This window comes from Microtus oregoni, unplaced genomic scaffold, assembly GCF_018167655.1.
Source record: "Microtus oregoni isolate MIOR12 unplaced genomic scaffold, Mior012 000046F_ref0000063, whole genome shotgun sequence".
NCBI lineage: Eukaryota > Metazoa > Chordata > Mammalia > Rodentia > Cricetidae > Microtus > Microtus oregoni.
The window spans coordinates 18,461,272-18,475,278 of NW_024543220.1; the positions used below are offsets into that span (position 1 = coordinate 18,461,272).

The following is a 14,007-nucleotide window of genomic DNA, read 5'->3' on the forward strand; positions in this document are numbered from 1 at the left end:
ATATCAGAGACGATTATGTCAATGGAAGTTTAGGGTGGCTCTAGTTTTAAAAGGCAGCAGGTGAAAGTGAAAGTCCATTCTAAACCCTAATGGTTGGCAGGTAGACCAAGGTCAGGGCACTTGCCCTCGTCAGTCTGCTCAGCCTCTCCCCAGGATCTGGAGTCTGAAAGCATTGCATCTCCTTCCTAGTATCTTTCTAATTACCTAGCGGAGATTTGGAGGGAGGATGGTGGGTGCCACGGGGCTCATGACTAAAACAAAGAGTGGTTCTAATTTTAGTCTTAATGGCGCCAGTAGAGGCACAGAGAAGGGGAGGGGTGGTTGGCCGCCATTGCACTGAAAGTCTTCCTGAAATAAAACCCGGCTGACCCCGGTGCTCTGTTGCTGCGTGTCATGAACAAAGATGCAGTTTTTTTTGTTTACACAAACACATTAGAAACCTTGTAAAAGCGATGAAGCTGGAGCTGCTTGACTGCAAGTAGGGAGGGGCCCAAAGCTCTTAGGATACAGAAGTAGCTAGAGGCCCCCCCCCCCCATTTCCAGCAATGCAGGCTCCAGGGCGAAGAAGCCTCGGTTTCAGAGGTACCTTCTTCAAAGCAGGCTGCTGACTCACTTGCCTTTTGATAAGAGTACTGAGAGCTGGAAAACTACATCAGCTCTAGTCTACTGGGGACAGTGGGTTGTAGGACCCGGGTCCTTTCCCACAGTCAGATGTTGGAAACCCCACAGCCATCACCAATGGGCTAGTACACACAATCCTCCTGCATATGTCCAGTTTCCCCCCCTCTTTTTAGGGTTCCTTGCTTGGCTGAACCCAGGTTACTGACTCTGAGATGCTTTCCTTGTCTGTAGAAGAAACACCCATTAATGCTGACATTACCCACTGTACAGCCACCCACAGGCAGCAAAACAGGGCTCGTCTGTCTCTGGTCCTTGTGCTACCCTGGTCTTTGAGGATTGGGGGCCAAAGGACTACGGGGAGGTGTACCCAGGTGAAAGGTGACCATAGCCTTCTCAGGATGCTGAAACCGTGGACTCCCACAGAACATGGTTCTGGGGGAAGATCTAGGAGGCAGGGAGGCTGGAGCTGCAAGTTATATCAGCTGTGAGAGAAGACTGCGTATATATGATAACTGGAGGCCCGCTGCCCTTTTTCCAGAGGTCTCTGGGTAAATATGGTGCCAATTCATGCTGCTGTCCACAGCTCTGCCCTCACAGTTGGGGACCCTCAGTGGGGCTGTCCATAGCTTTGCTGTCTCTGCAGCACTCTGTCCCTAGTGACAAAGGACAGGAGCCTGTCAAGTGAGGCAGCATATGGCTGCTGCATGTGACCATTGCCTCTTACACAGGGCCATGAGGCAAGTTAGGAGCCCTTTAATGGCCCCACCCAGAAGCAATCAGTTTCAAGATCAACCAGGTACACTAGGTGAGATGTATTTATTATGTTAGGATTCTACTGTCTAGAAGGAACCAGCCTTGAAGAGGAAGATGATGATGATTGCAGTTCCCTAACAGAGGGTATTTAGTGCAGCCCTGGCTTCTTGCCTTTTGCTTTTTCCTACACCACCCTGGCCCCCAGAGTTTCCTAAGAGCAACCTGCTTAGCTCAGGCAGCTTTTCCTGAGGGAGCACAGCAGCTATCCTGGTGCATGGAAGGAGTTAGCAGTAGAAACAGCTAGAGATATGGCCTGCAGCAAGAGGGGCACAGCCTCTCCAGTTTTCCACTAGGGAAAGTGTATGCTCCTGTTCCCTGCCTAGTGCAAAGGGCCGTTCTGATGGTCAGGTGGGTCCTGGCTCCAGGAAGGCTCAGCAAGGAAGTGGAGCCCAGCTGAAGGTCAACAGAGGCACTCGGGGGCCTGCCCCATACTCTGCCCCTCTGCTCTCTGCCCTCCTGAAGGAGAGGGGCTGTAAAAGTGGTGTGGGTTTGGGCTGCGCTCCACTGGGGGCAGGGGGGAGGGGAAGGCCTGCATGCCTCAGGGGATTTGACATTAATTACCTCGTGACTGCTTCCCGTGTGTAACTATTTTACCGGCACTTTGAACTGTCTAAGGTAGAGCTAAAGGGGCCTCCACCACCCCCACCTCTCCAGATGTCCCAGCCTTTGGAAGCTGCGGCCTCCCAGCTCTCGGGTAGCAGGGATGAGTGCAACAATCTGGAGGGCCAAGTGTGCAGAGACTTCCTAGGGCTTGGTCTGACATCACAGTAAGCAGATGATAATTACAAGGTTCCTTCGCTCCCCACTCTCCACACCCCAACAAGACACCATGGAGTTATTTATAAACGCAAGCCCCCGGGTGCACTTCTCCAGGGAAGGACCACGCTGACAGCGCACTAGCGGTGCTAATGGAAGACAGGAAGGCTGCCTTTGGAGGGATGTAAGGATCTGTGGAGGGGAGGGCAACGGGTCAGCAGCTGCCACAGCCAGGGGCGGGGCTGCCTGCCCTGGCTCTCAAAGATCTGCTGGGAAACTGTACTGAGAGCTTTACTCGATTGTCTTTCATGTCAAGGGTGGGACCCTGAGTTGAACTGCTTTTTCTCTTCCCAGGGTTGACAGGAACTGGAAATAATTGAAAGTTGTTAGGGTCCAACATGCTGCCTTGAAAACACTATCATTAGTTTCCTAATGACTAAGTGTGTCTTCCAGGAGATGTAGGCAGCTGAGGCCCCCGGCTCCTGGAGAGCCGGAGTAGGAGGCTGGCAACCTGTAATCTGGAGAAGTGGGGGGGGGGTTGCTTTGGCAGAGCTTGCTTCAGTTCTAGCCTCCGGAGCCTCTGTGCAGAGCCTAGGGAGCTGATGGCCTGCGCACGCTGCTCCTGGAGGCTTTGGATCTTAGTCGAAGCCCTTGCTCAGGTCTGGGTTCTGCTGGTGGGCTGGCCTCATGCCTTCGTGTTCATCCCCCAGACCCCACCAGGAGATCCTTGCCTCAGTGACTCCCAGCATGCTGCCCTAGTTATCCTCCTCCAAACCTCTGTCTTCTTCTCGACCACAGAGTACCCTTCCCTCTGCCAAGCACAGGATTAATGTACAGTAATGTGCACTAATGCTTGCCCACATGGTCACTCGCTTCTCCAGGTGGGAGCCCGTAGCCCTGCCCTGAATCCCTTCTTTGGAAAAAGTCACGGTTTGCTGCAACTGGACTTAGCCTCTGAGCAGGGCTCTCCACACCCCCCTCTTGCCCACACCCACGCCCTTTCTTCTAAAAGGTTGAATCACACAGGTGATAGTTAAAGACAAATAAGAATGCACCGCTTTCTGACCCACGTACCCCAAATAACTATTGTATATGTCTGATGTGGGGTTCAGAATCCCTCAGAGTGGATTCCAGAACATCATCCCCACATGGCTCTGGGAATTCCCAAAGGCCACATGGTTACTGTGACAGGCTCCAGCCCTACAAGGGTCTTCCCGGCTCTACAAAGAGGTCATAATTGTAACAGGTGGAGAGTTGAGAGCTATGTATAAATCCTTTTGTGTGTATAATATATCATCATTGCCACCAAAGTGAATTATTGGTGGGCTTGAGGCTTCGGGGCAGGACGAGAGTTTTGTCATCTCTGCTAGAATCCCACTGTCACCTGCTTCTCTTCTCACCCACCTGTGCATCTAACAACAAAGAAGTCATCACATTTCCCAGAGATGCTTCTTGCATGTCTGGTGGGAAATAGGAGAATTGGATCACTCTCCCAACCCATGAAAGGCCAAACTTGGTCCCTTCTCTGATTGGTCCAGGCTGCTGAAGAAAGACCTTAGGAAACCTGGATGTCGAGGCACTGGTGGAAGGCAGGGTCCCAGTACTCTCAGCTTGTTTCATTGATGGGATGAAAATATGGCTTGGTTCCTTCCCTTCATGTTGTGCAGAAAGGATTAAGTCTAAGCTGATAGGGTGCCATCAGATGAAAGTTTATTTAGTGTGATGAAAACCATAGTTAATAGAAACAAAACAGCAAGACACCTCTCTAGAAAGGTGCACAAAATATATTAATAATAACAATAACAATAGTAATAATAATAATTAATTGACATGTTGTCCAATAACTGCCACAGCCAGTTCTTCGGCCGGCCTTCAGCCTTGAGTCATTTGTGGATACGTGTGCAGGCCCAGCAGATGAGAATACCTGGACGCAAGTTCTGCAGTCTGGGTTGCGTGGGTTAGTAAAGGCTCCTGTCAAGAGGGGCAACCCACGAAGGGCTGCTGGTCAACGGATCAGGCCCTCATGATCGCTAAGGGCCGTGGGTCCAACTGACCGCCCCAGAATACCAGAGCGCGAGACTGGGTGTCTTCAGTCTCCCGCTAGCCGCGTGTGCGAAACACACGCGGGCACCTGCAGGCAATCGCACCGGAGAGGCAGGCCGCGCAGCCATCTCACGTCCACGTAGCACTCCCAACCCGCTAGCCCTCTGGAGGCCCCGCCCCAGCCCCGCCCTCATGCTGCCCCCGCCCCCACCAGTTGACTTAGCCTACCCAAAGGCCCCGCCTCCTTCCAGCCCCAGCGTGGGGCTCCGCCCAACCCTAACCGCCCTTCGACGCTAAACGGCTTCTAGCCGGAGAGCTTCCCGCGCTCGGATTGGCCGTGCTGGTCACCGTCCTGCCGTTCTATAGGATCCCGGCGCCCGCTTTCTCAGGCCCTGCCCTTGGGCGGGGGCGGGGCCAGAGCCGGCGGGCTGCGCGGGAGTGGTTGGCTGAGCGGAGAGGGCGGGTCCTCGCCGCGCGCAGTGCTCGGGCCAGTGCTCGAGGCGCTGCTTACCGTCGCCTGAGCTAGGAGACGCCGCGGCCACCGCTTGGTTGCCTCGGGCTTCGCGTCGCGCCGAGTCTGCCTCCTCTGCCTCCTCTGCCCCACCCGATCGGCAGCGTCGGCTCCGCCTGGCCCGCGGCCTCGCTGTCCGTGGCGGGGCAGGTGAGTGAGTGGCGGCCGGTTGAAGTGGAGGGGGGGAGTCCAGCGCGGGTGTGTGGGGGGGTGGTTAGCTCTCACGCCGCGTCCCAGGTCAACTGAGACCCCGCGAAAGGCCGGAGGACTGGACAGTTCGCGGTCACAAAACTTCATCCGAGCTGGGGTGTTGGGGATCCTGGCGGTGGGTTGAAGTTGGCGATGTCAGGGCTAGGGCCGGAACCCCAGGTTGAGGCGAGGGTCCCAGGCTAAGGGCGGAGGTCCCAGGAGAGAGGATAGGGGTACCAGACAGAGGGCGAGGGTCCCAGACTGAGACGGAAGTCCTAGGTTGAGGGTGGGGATCTTAGGACTGAGGGCAGGGAATCTCCCCGGCTAAAGGCTGAGGTTCTAGGGCTGAGTGCGGGGTTCCAGGCTTAAGGGAGGGGATTCCAGGCTTGAGGAGAGGGTACCAGGCAAAGCAAGGGGATGAGGTTCCCAGGCAGAGAAAAAAGGGGGGGGGGAGAGGGAGAGAGAGAGAGAGAGAGAGAGATTGAGATTGATTGAGTAGAGTGGTTTCTGGTGGCCCTTGGGCGTGGAGCTGGGGCCAAAGAAGGGTCCTAGAGGGAAGTTTCCAGCGATGGGCCCAGTCTCCAGCCCTGCATGGTCGTGCCAGAGGGTTCAGTCAAGGCCCAGGGTCCTTGTGAAAGTCTGATGGTAACTGGCCCTTGCCCATGTCAGGGAGCCACTCAGGAGAATGCAGGCCTCCCCACTGCCTCCCCAAATTCAGAAGTTGTCAGTGGGCACATAACTCAGCAGGCTTTCGGGTCAGCTTACAATAGCTGCGAGCTCATTGGGACTTGCAAGGCTTGGACGGGTGTCTTGTGATTGAGATGAACAGGGGAAAAAAAGGAAACCAGAGGATAGATGTGGGGCGAGGGTGGGGCGCGGCCTCTTCTCCTCTCCCCTCCACTGCGGTCTCCTTTCTCTCTCTCTCTTTTCTCTTGGCTCTCCTTCTGTTTTCTGCGCCATCCATTAGAGCCAGAACAGGTAGACCAGATAGAAGCTGGTTCCTCTTTTTGATTACTGCATTTTCTTTTTTGGGAAAGAGGTGTGCTTAGACCTGTTTCTTATTGTTCCCCTAAGAGTTTTGTTTAATTTGAAAGGGTTTAGCTGTCTAGCTTCCTTCCTTACTCTGCACTATATTGTTTGTATAGGAAATTCGTGAGTTAATGAAGTTGGGTCCCAGGATTGGTGATTTTCCTTCTACTTTACTTTTCGGCACCATGGGCCTTCAAGTCTCATTAGCTTTGTATGTGAGCCAATGGTTGAGGAGGCTTTTTAGTGGGTGCTGCACCAAAAGGAATCCTGGGTGCCGGGGCCTCGGAGGCCAGGCTGAAGAGCTGGCATGCCAACTCTCCCTCTCAACACATTTCTGTGACACAGCCTTCCCGAAACTTAGTTTTCTGTGGCAAACTTGTGCCCCATTTCTCTTCTGTGGATTGAATTGTGATTTGGGTTCCAGAGGAACTGCAGGGTGTGTCTATCTGGAGAACTGACCCTTAGTCCCCACAACAAGGGCAGTTTATTATCTAACATCCGAGATGCCCATTTTGTGTGTACAGAGTAGGGCTCGCTGGAGATGGCTGGAGCAGCTCTGCACGATGGCTCGAGATGTGGATGCTGTAGCAAGCTGGGGCTTCTAGCTGGGAGTTCAGATGTTGTTCACCCGAGGCCTTCCATTTCCAGCCACGCTGCTTTCACATGTGTGTAGGTGCCATTGTTAATGCAGCGCACCTGCTTTGGAGTTCGTATCACTGCATGCACATAGTTAGACCTTAATATTGTAAACTTTTGGAAAAAGCGTTTCCAGGCTGGTGGGGTGGCTTAGAATGGGCCTTGCAAGCCAGATGATCTGAGTTCAGTCCCTGGAAACCATGGTGGAGGGAGTTGTCCTCTGACCGTTGCAGGAACTCTGTGGCATGCATGTTTGCACATGCATGGGCACACACACACATAGTAAAATGAATTTGTTAGAAATAGGGTCTTTATAGCTGAGAAGATTGGACACTGTATCTGGAATTCAGAGCTGGTGTTGCCACCGTGATGCTCATTTGTAGGTAGAAGAAAATTCACACAGATTTATGATTTTTCTACAACTTTTTATAAGAAAAAGGCACGCAACATACAATATACAAGACATGATTACATCTTGTTATTTTTTTAGTCAGGATCTTGTTCTGCAGCCCAGTTCCAAGCATGTCACTGTGAGACAATATTATCATCTACAAAGTTTGCATGCAAAACTGAGTTACAAAATAATCGCTGAAAATATTATAATGTTTTTAAGTTTATGATATTGTGTTAGCTACATTCATGTAGCTACATTAATGGCTATTCTTGGCCTCATGTGGCTTCTGGGACACAGGTTAGACATGTCTGAAACTTGAGATCTCCCTGTATCAGCGTTCTACAAGGACCCCATGAGGTCCTTGAAACAGTCCCGACAGTTGAAGGTGGATTCAGTGTAAGTTTCAGTGAGATTTGGCACTGTACTGATGTGTCAGGGGCAAAGACATTTCTGTTTGCACAGAAACCTCAGGGCTTTATTGTGCAGGAGATAAGTGGAGCAGCTTGGTATAGATGTATGTTGTATTTCCCCTTAGTGGAGGAGGGTGGTGTTTTGGAATATAATAAAAATAACCTGCTCACACGTTGAAATTGTCTCCCCCCCTAGGCCTTTGCTGAAATCTTGGGGCAGCTCTGAGCCTGTGACTGGCAAGTTGCGGGTCCACTGTCCATGGTACTGAATCAGTATTTTTCCTTCACCGCCTAGGCTTTCCTTCAAACTTTCATTTCAGTGAGAGTGGGATTGGGAATTATGTTAGAAATAATTTCGGGATTCATATTACTAAAGATAAAAATGGACAGGCTAGCTTTGTTGAACTTGGATGAGAGATGCCTTTAAAACAAATTAATTTCTTCTTTGAAAAATAATAGTTATTTTTCTTTTTCTCTCCCGGTGGGGAGTTTTATGGCTGTGGACATCAAGTAATGAGCACTGAAATTAAACAAGTGTCTGTTTTCTTAATAACTACCATCAAACGAAAAGAACCCTTGATTGCAGTGTGTACAGGTGTCTGCTTGCAGGGCAGCTTGTCCCTAAACAGGGCCACTTGGTACACCCTCACACTTCTTAGCCTCTTTCCAGGGAAGGTGATTGTCAGGCATTCATTTTATGTTGAAGCAGTGTCTACTTTTGTGTGTATAATTTTGAGGAATGTAAACAATAAAGTCTTTATTTCTCTTGTGGGTAATTTTGTTGGTTACTTTAGAGTTGTTCCATAGGTTAGCAATAAAAAATGGTATGTGTCACTTGCATAAGTTCCTTCGCATGGCAGGAAGTTGTACATCAAGCTGAGTGGATAGTTCTGTTAGTGGAATAAGTACCTGAACTAGAGGTCTGGCCAGCGTTTCTTACGGCATTTCTTTTGTGGCGGAAACTTCGGGGTGCCCCCTCCTTTTTCATCCGGGTTCCAGGAGTACTGTGAGATACTTAAAACAAGGACCCATTTCTTGCTGAATCCTGTGCTGTGATGTGGGAGTCCCTTGGGGGAGGGAAACAGAGTTCTTGTCCTAGAAGTGTTCACCATTTGGCCCGAGGAAGAGCATGTAAACAGATGGCTGCAAGTGCCTACACCGTGATGCGGTTGGGATGCATAGCCCGCTGAGTGTGCTGCGGGATGATGAGCTGGGAGCATCAGAAAGCATCAGGGAGGAAGCAGCCTTTGGGGTAAGCCCTAAATGACGAGTCGTAAGTCTGGCACAGATGGATTAGAAAAAGGTGAGAAGGTCAGTGTAATTGGAAAACAGAGTGTTGATACAGAAGCGGGAGGACATGTGTATGGGTATTACCAAGGAGTTGGGATTCCGGTGGGATGTAGGGGGTGAGTTGGAGAGGGGTTGCGTGGTGTGTAGAATGATGGGATGGCTTCCTGAAACTGTGCCCTCATCCCCAGAGCCTGTGATGTGTTATGGTGCTTGGCAGGAGAATTAGGATCACAGATAGAAAAAGGTTGATCATCAGTTGGTTTCAAAATAGGGAGGTGATGCTGGGTTGTCCGGACAGGCTCACAATGATCACAAGCCTCCTTAAAGATGGAAGAGGAGGGCAGAAGAACCAGTGTGAGAGTGACGGGAGGCGAGGGTTTTAGACGCCAGCGCTAGCTTTGACGACAAAACAGGACATGCCAAGGGTTTAGCAACCCATGAAAAGGGCAAGAAAAGGGTCTCAGAAAGGATCTTGGCCCCTAATTTTAGCCCAGTGGGACCCATATTTGTCTGCTGACCTCTAACTGTTGGGTAGCAAAGGGTGATATTTTTTTTAAGCTAATACGTTTGTGGGAATCCATGGTAGTAGCATTAGGAAACCAATGCAGCTTGGGTCTCGGCTTTCAGCCTTCTTAGCTGAAATGTTTCGGGGGAGTCACATAGTCAGGTTGGCCCTAGAAGATAAGGTGATCCCTACTGTTTGGGAGTTTGTTCCAAGTAAACAAGATTTCGATGCATTCCCAGACAAGACGAGTATCTGACCCGAATTTCACTTTCTTTCTCCCCCTAGCAGCTCACTCAGCCTCTGTTCTGCTGGTCTTCATGCTCCGCTGGCTCTCCTTTGCTCTGCTCTGGGTCCCGGGGAGCGTGCCTGTGAACACCACACAGACTGGGGCTCACAGCCTCCCTGTTGTCAGTTACTTTCAAAAACTTGGTTCCCAGCCACGGGAATTCTTCAATCTAGGTATTTTGTTGCCAATCAGGTAGGTAGGCAATATCTTACTGTTCTAATTTGCATTTCCTTGATCACCAGTGAGTCTGAGGACCTTTACTACCCCTCCTCCATCTTTCGCTGCATGGATTGTCTTTCCTATCAGTTGTAATCTTACCTTGCTCATCTACTTATGTCTGGTTTATGTCCTTCTTGTACCTTTCCTGAAGTTCTTTATAATATTTTTGATTCTACTTTTGTACCATTCCTTATTCTTTAAAAAGATATTGATTTGATGTTAATTCTAATGTAGTCGAATTCATCAATCTTTTCTTTACGACTTGTAGTTATTGGCTCTTATTTGAGAAATCTGTGTAACTTCAAGACCATAAGACAGTCTTTTAAAATGTTGAAATATTTGGCTTTTATATTTTACTTGGAATTCATTTTTGTATGGATTGTGAGATAGAGATTTGCTTTTAGAATTTTATTTCAAATGCCTAACTAATAGTGCTATTACCATTTATTACCACCCATCCCCAGTAGTGATCTGCAATGCTGCTTTTGAAACGCTGAGTTTCTCACATGGTATGGGTGAATTTCTGGTTTGTTTTTCTTTTTGTTTTTGCTTAAGACAGGATTTCTCTGTGTGGCCCTGGCTGTCCTGGAACTCACTCTGTAGACCAGACTGGTCTTGAACTCAGAGATCCATCTGCCTCTCCCTCTGAGTGCTGGGATGAAAGGCGTGCACCACTATGCATAATCTTTTTTTTTTTTGTGTGTGTGTGGTATGTTTCAACAAAATGATAATCTCTTTCTTTATAGTCCTTAATAGTTTATTTTTTGTTTTATTTACTTTATATGGAATACTAGGCGAAGCTCCTAGAAATTGGGTAAGATTATCCTTGTATTGATTTTCACTTTGAAAATAATCCTGTTAGAGCTTTAGTTATGAACTTTGCTTTTGTATTTTAGTAGATTCCTTTTATTAGGTTATGGATTGTCTCATCTACTAAAAGTTCAGTGAAAACTTTTTTTAAAAAGTCAACTCAGCATCATGACAGATGCGTGTAATCCTAACCCTCAGGAGACTGAGACAAGAAGGAGTTTGAGACCAACCTGGACTACACAATGAGACCCTGTGCCAGAAACAAGAAATACATTTTATTAAATGTTTTAAATATACTTATTTAGATAATTTTGTGGTTTTTCTTTGTTACACTTACATTGAAATAACTTTGAAGTTATTGTTAATTTTCCTGGGATACACTTTCTTTGTCCTGATGTACCACACTAAACCGTATTATTGAAGTCATACTAATATTTCATTTTTAGGGTCATCACACATGTTCAGAGGGGGTACTGGCCAGTGATGAGCTTCTCCTGCATTGCCCACTTCAGGTTTAGTGTCAGGGTGGCTGGTGCTTCGCCCTCTCTGGAAGAGTTTTTGAAGGGGAACATACTTTATACTTCAGAAGTTGATAAAATTACCTTTCTTTGATGTCTTGCTATGTAGTTGAGGTTGAACTTAAACTTATACTCTCTCTGCCTCAGCCTCCCACATGCTGGGTAGGCGTGCATCCGCACACCTGTGTCAAAGTTCCTTGGATGCTCTAGGTCTGTTCCTTGGAGAACCTGGAACTTTTGGCTGGACAGTCAACTGGAAGGGCTGCTAGTGAGTGGAATAGTTCACGTCAAGTTTAGGAAGTCTGAACCCTGGGAAATATTAGCAATATTCACCATGCTGAAAAGACTAAAGGATGTTGGTATTGTGGAGGACACCCAAACCCTTAATGTGTTGCTCTCAAGGTATTAGGTCTCTCAGATTTTTGGTTATAAGAGACCAATGGATGTGAAGCTGAACCTCCTTTGTGATTTGTGGTTTTATGCACAACCTCGTGAGTCAGTCAGCTTGGCATCTCTATGCCGCGTGTGATAACTCCGTATACAGCAGAGAGAGATTTACTTTGATTCATGATTTTGGAGGTTTAATCCCAAGAAGTCCCTTGGGTTTGGGCCTGTGATAGGTAAGTATATAATGGTGTTAGCATTTGCCACATCAAGCCAATGCCATGTTTTCCAATTGAGAACCAGAAACCCTGGTCTCACAATGCACTGTGTGGGCTCACCACCACATCACCTCCTAGTACCATTACCTGGGGACTAAACCCAGGGTTTACATTTGGACTTTCAGGGAACACCATTCTTTCTCTTTCTAAAACTTGTCCTGGGCATGCTGCATTTCTATAGAGAGAGTGCCCCTTTCTCTTTCCCTATATCTATATCTTAATCTTCTTTCAAGGTGAGTACCCCTTCTGGACTTCTTGTTGGTATTCTCCGTGTTTACTCTGACCCTTAGTGAGCTCTCGCGTTTCCTCTTACAGCGCTGTCCTGCCTTTGCAATGCACAGAGCAGGGCTCTTTTCTTTGTGGTCAGCTGAGCGGAGAGCTTCAGATGCAAGCACATACTTCGCTCCTTTGCCTGAGCTCTTTACAAAAAGCTGGATGTAGTTAAGGTGGGCCACTCATCCCCAAAAGGAAAAAAAAATCCCTTTTGGTGAATGTGGGTAGAGCCTGTGACTTTCTTCTAGACCACAGACTATGGCCAAGGTGACAGTGTCCCTTTCGTGTTGTATTATAGAATACTATCTTTTTGGGGATTTGATTTGTAGGCTCTTTTTTTTTTTTTTTGACTTGATGAAGTAGGTAGGAAAGCTAGGGATGCATTAGAGCCTCCCGAGTCCACCTCCTGGTGGACTCAGAACCAATAGTCAGAAGCAGGGAATACTTAGTTCAGGGAAACAAAAACTGTTAATTACTTAAACAGACCCCCAGCCCAGCACACACGTGGGTTCCATCTTCAGATGAGAGAGCAGCCTGACCAGCAACCTTGCGAGTCCCTACATGAGGATCAGTTAAGCCTGCATAGGCTCGTGACTCACAAAGGTGGTGAGATGATACGGGTATATTGTTTGAGCTTCTAAGTTTGTCACAGCCTATACAGCTATAGAAAACGAATGTGCAGACGTCTGCTGGCACCCGCCCCCTAGTTAGACCCACTACAAATACATTTGGGTTGCTGGAGTCGATCTGTTTGAGGTAGTTTATATTTAAGAAACATTTTCCTACCTATAAAGTAATACGGATGCTTTGTACAGAAAAACTAAACAAGAAGAAAAGTAGATAATCATCAAAAGATACCCAACACTTTTCTCCCTCTCCCTTTTTCCCTCTCTGTGGTGTATGATATGCCAGGCATTCTTAAAGTAGTTGTGATCCATTCCATAACATAGTCCATGGATAATTTTTTCCCTTTAGGCCTGGGATTGTAGCTTTAGTGGTATAATGTATGTTTAGCATTTGTGAGATCATGTGTTCTTTCTGCCACTCCAAAAAAACAAACAAACAAATGAGTAAATTTTCTTCTAAATCATAACTTCTACCCTATCATGGGTATGGTTATAAATATGGTTACAAATGGAAATATGGTTATAAATGGCTACATGCTATTCCAGTAGATATTCCAGTTTATTGAACAACTTTCTTATAACTGAAAATTTAATTTACTTTCTGCAGTATTTAGGCTTTGGTAAATATTCTATACAGAATTATCATGTATTGAGGCCAAAGTTTTTTAAACCTTTTGATACCTTTCTATCTAGTTTGCAACATTTCCAAACAATACCGTCTAATTTAAATGTCTGTTCCTATAACGTGCCAGGTTGGAATAGGAGAAAAGCATTGATTTTTGAGCATTTAGGTTCCTGTTTTCTTAACCCTGTTTGCAAAGTACTTTTAAATTATTCATTAAAGTACAATATAGATTCTATTTATAGATGTGTGTATATGAGACACTCCCTTAATATTTGGGAAAAAGCTGTCCATTTTCATCACTTCCTGTCTTTGTAAATCTTTTTATATACCTATCTGTCAATTGTTTCCGGGCATTTGAATAGAGACAGAAAGACATATAAGGTGTTGTGGGCTTGTATTACTCAGACAAAATGGCTGTTCAGAGCCTGCCTCATTCTTGCCATTTATTAACTGGTTGACCTCATGAAGAGGGAGATCAGTAGAATATTAATTACTAAAAATATTTTCATAATTTTAAAGTATTAGGAATAAAGAACAGCATTAAAAGCGGAATGAAAAAATCTGAATAATCTTGCCACTGTGGACCATAACCGTGGTGCCACCTTGTTCTTGTGATGTATGGTTGGATTCTGATGCCTCGAATTTTCTTTTGGAGACTTGTGCATCCACGCTGTGAGTGAAGCTAGATTCCAGTTCTTCTTCCTTTCGTCTTCTAATCCGAGATGTATACTTAAGTAATCCATAGTTTTCCTTTTTTCTAATATATGTGCATAAGGTGATATATTTCCTAG

The 14,007-nt window shown here is 47.2% G+C and overlaps 1 protein-coding gene across 9 annotated transcripts in view; it reads left to right on the forward strand.

Moving 5' to 3' along the window:
- Positions 1-4,697: 4,697 nt before the first annotated feature.
- Positions 4,698-14,007, forward strand: part of Pcbp3 (poly(rC) binding protein 3) — a 179,209-nt gene continuing 169,899 nt past the window's right edge. For all 9 annotated transcript variants that reach the window (XM_041634963.1, XM_041634969.1, XM_041634968.1 and 6 more), the window contains exon 1: positions 4,698-4,894. The gene's annotated coding sequence lies outside the window, so the exon portion shown is untranslated. The remainder of the gene's footprint in view (positions 4,895-14,007) is intronic.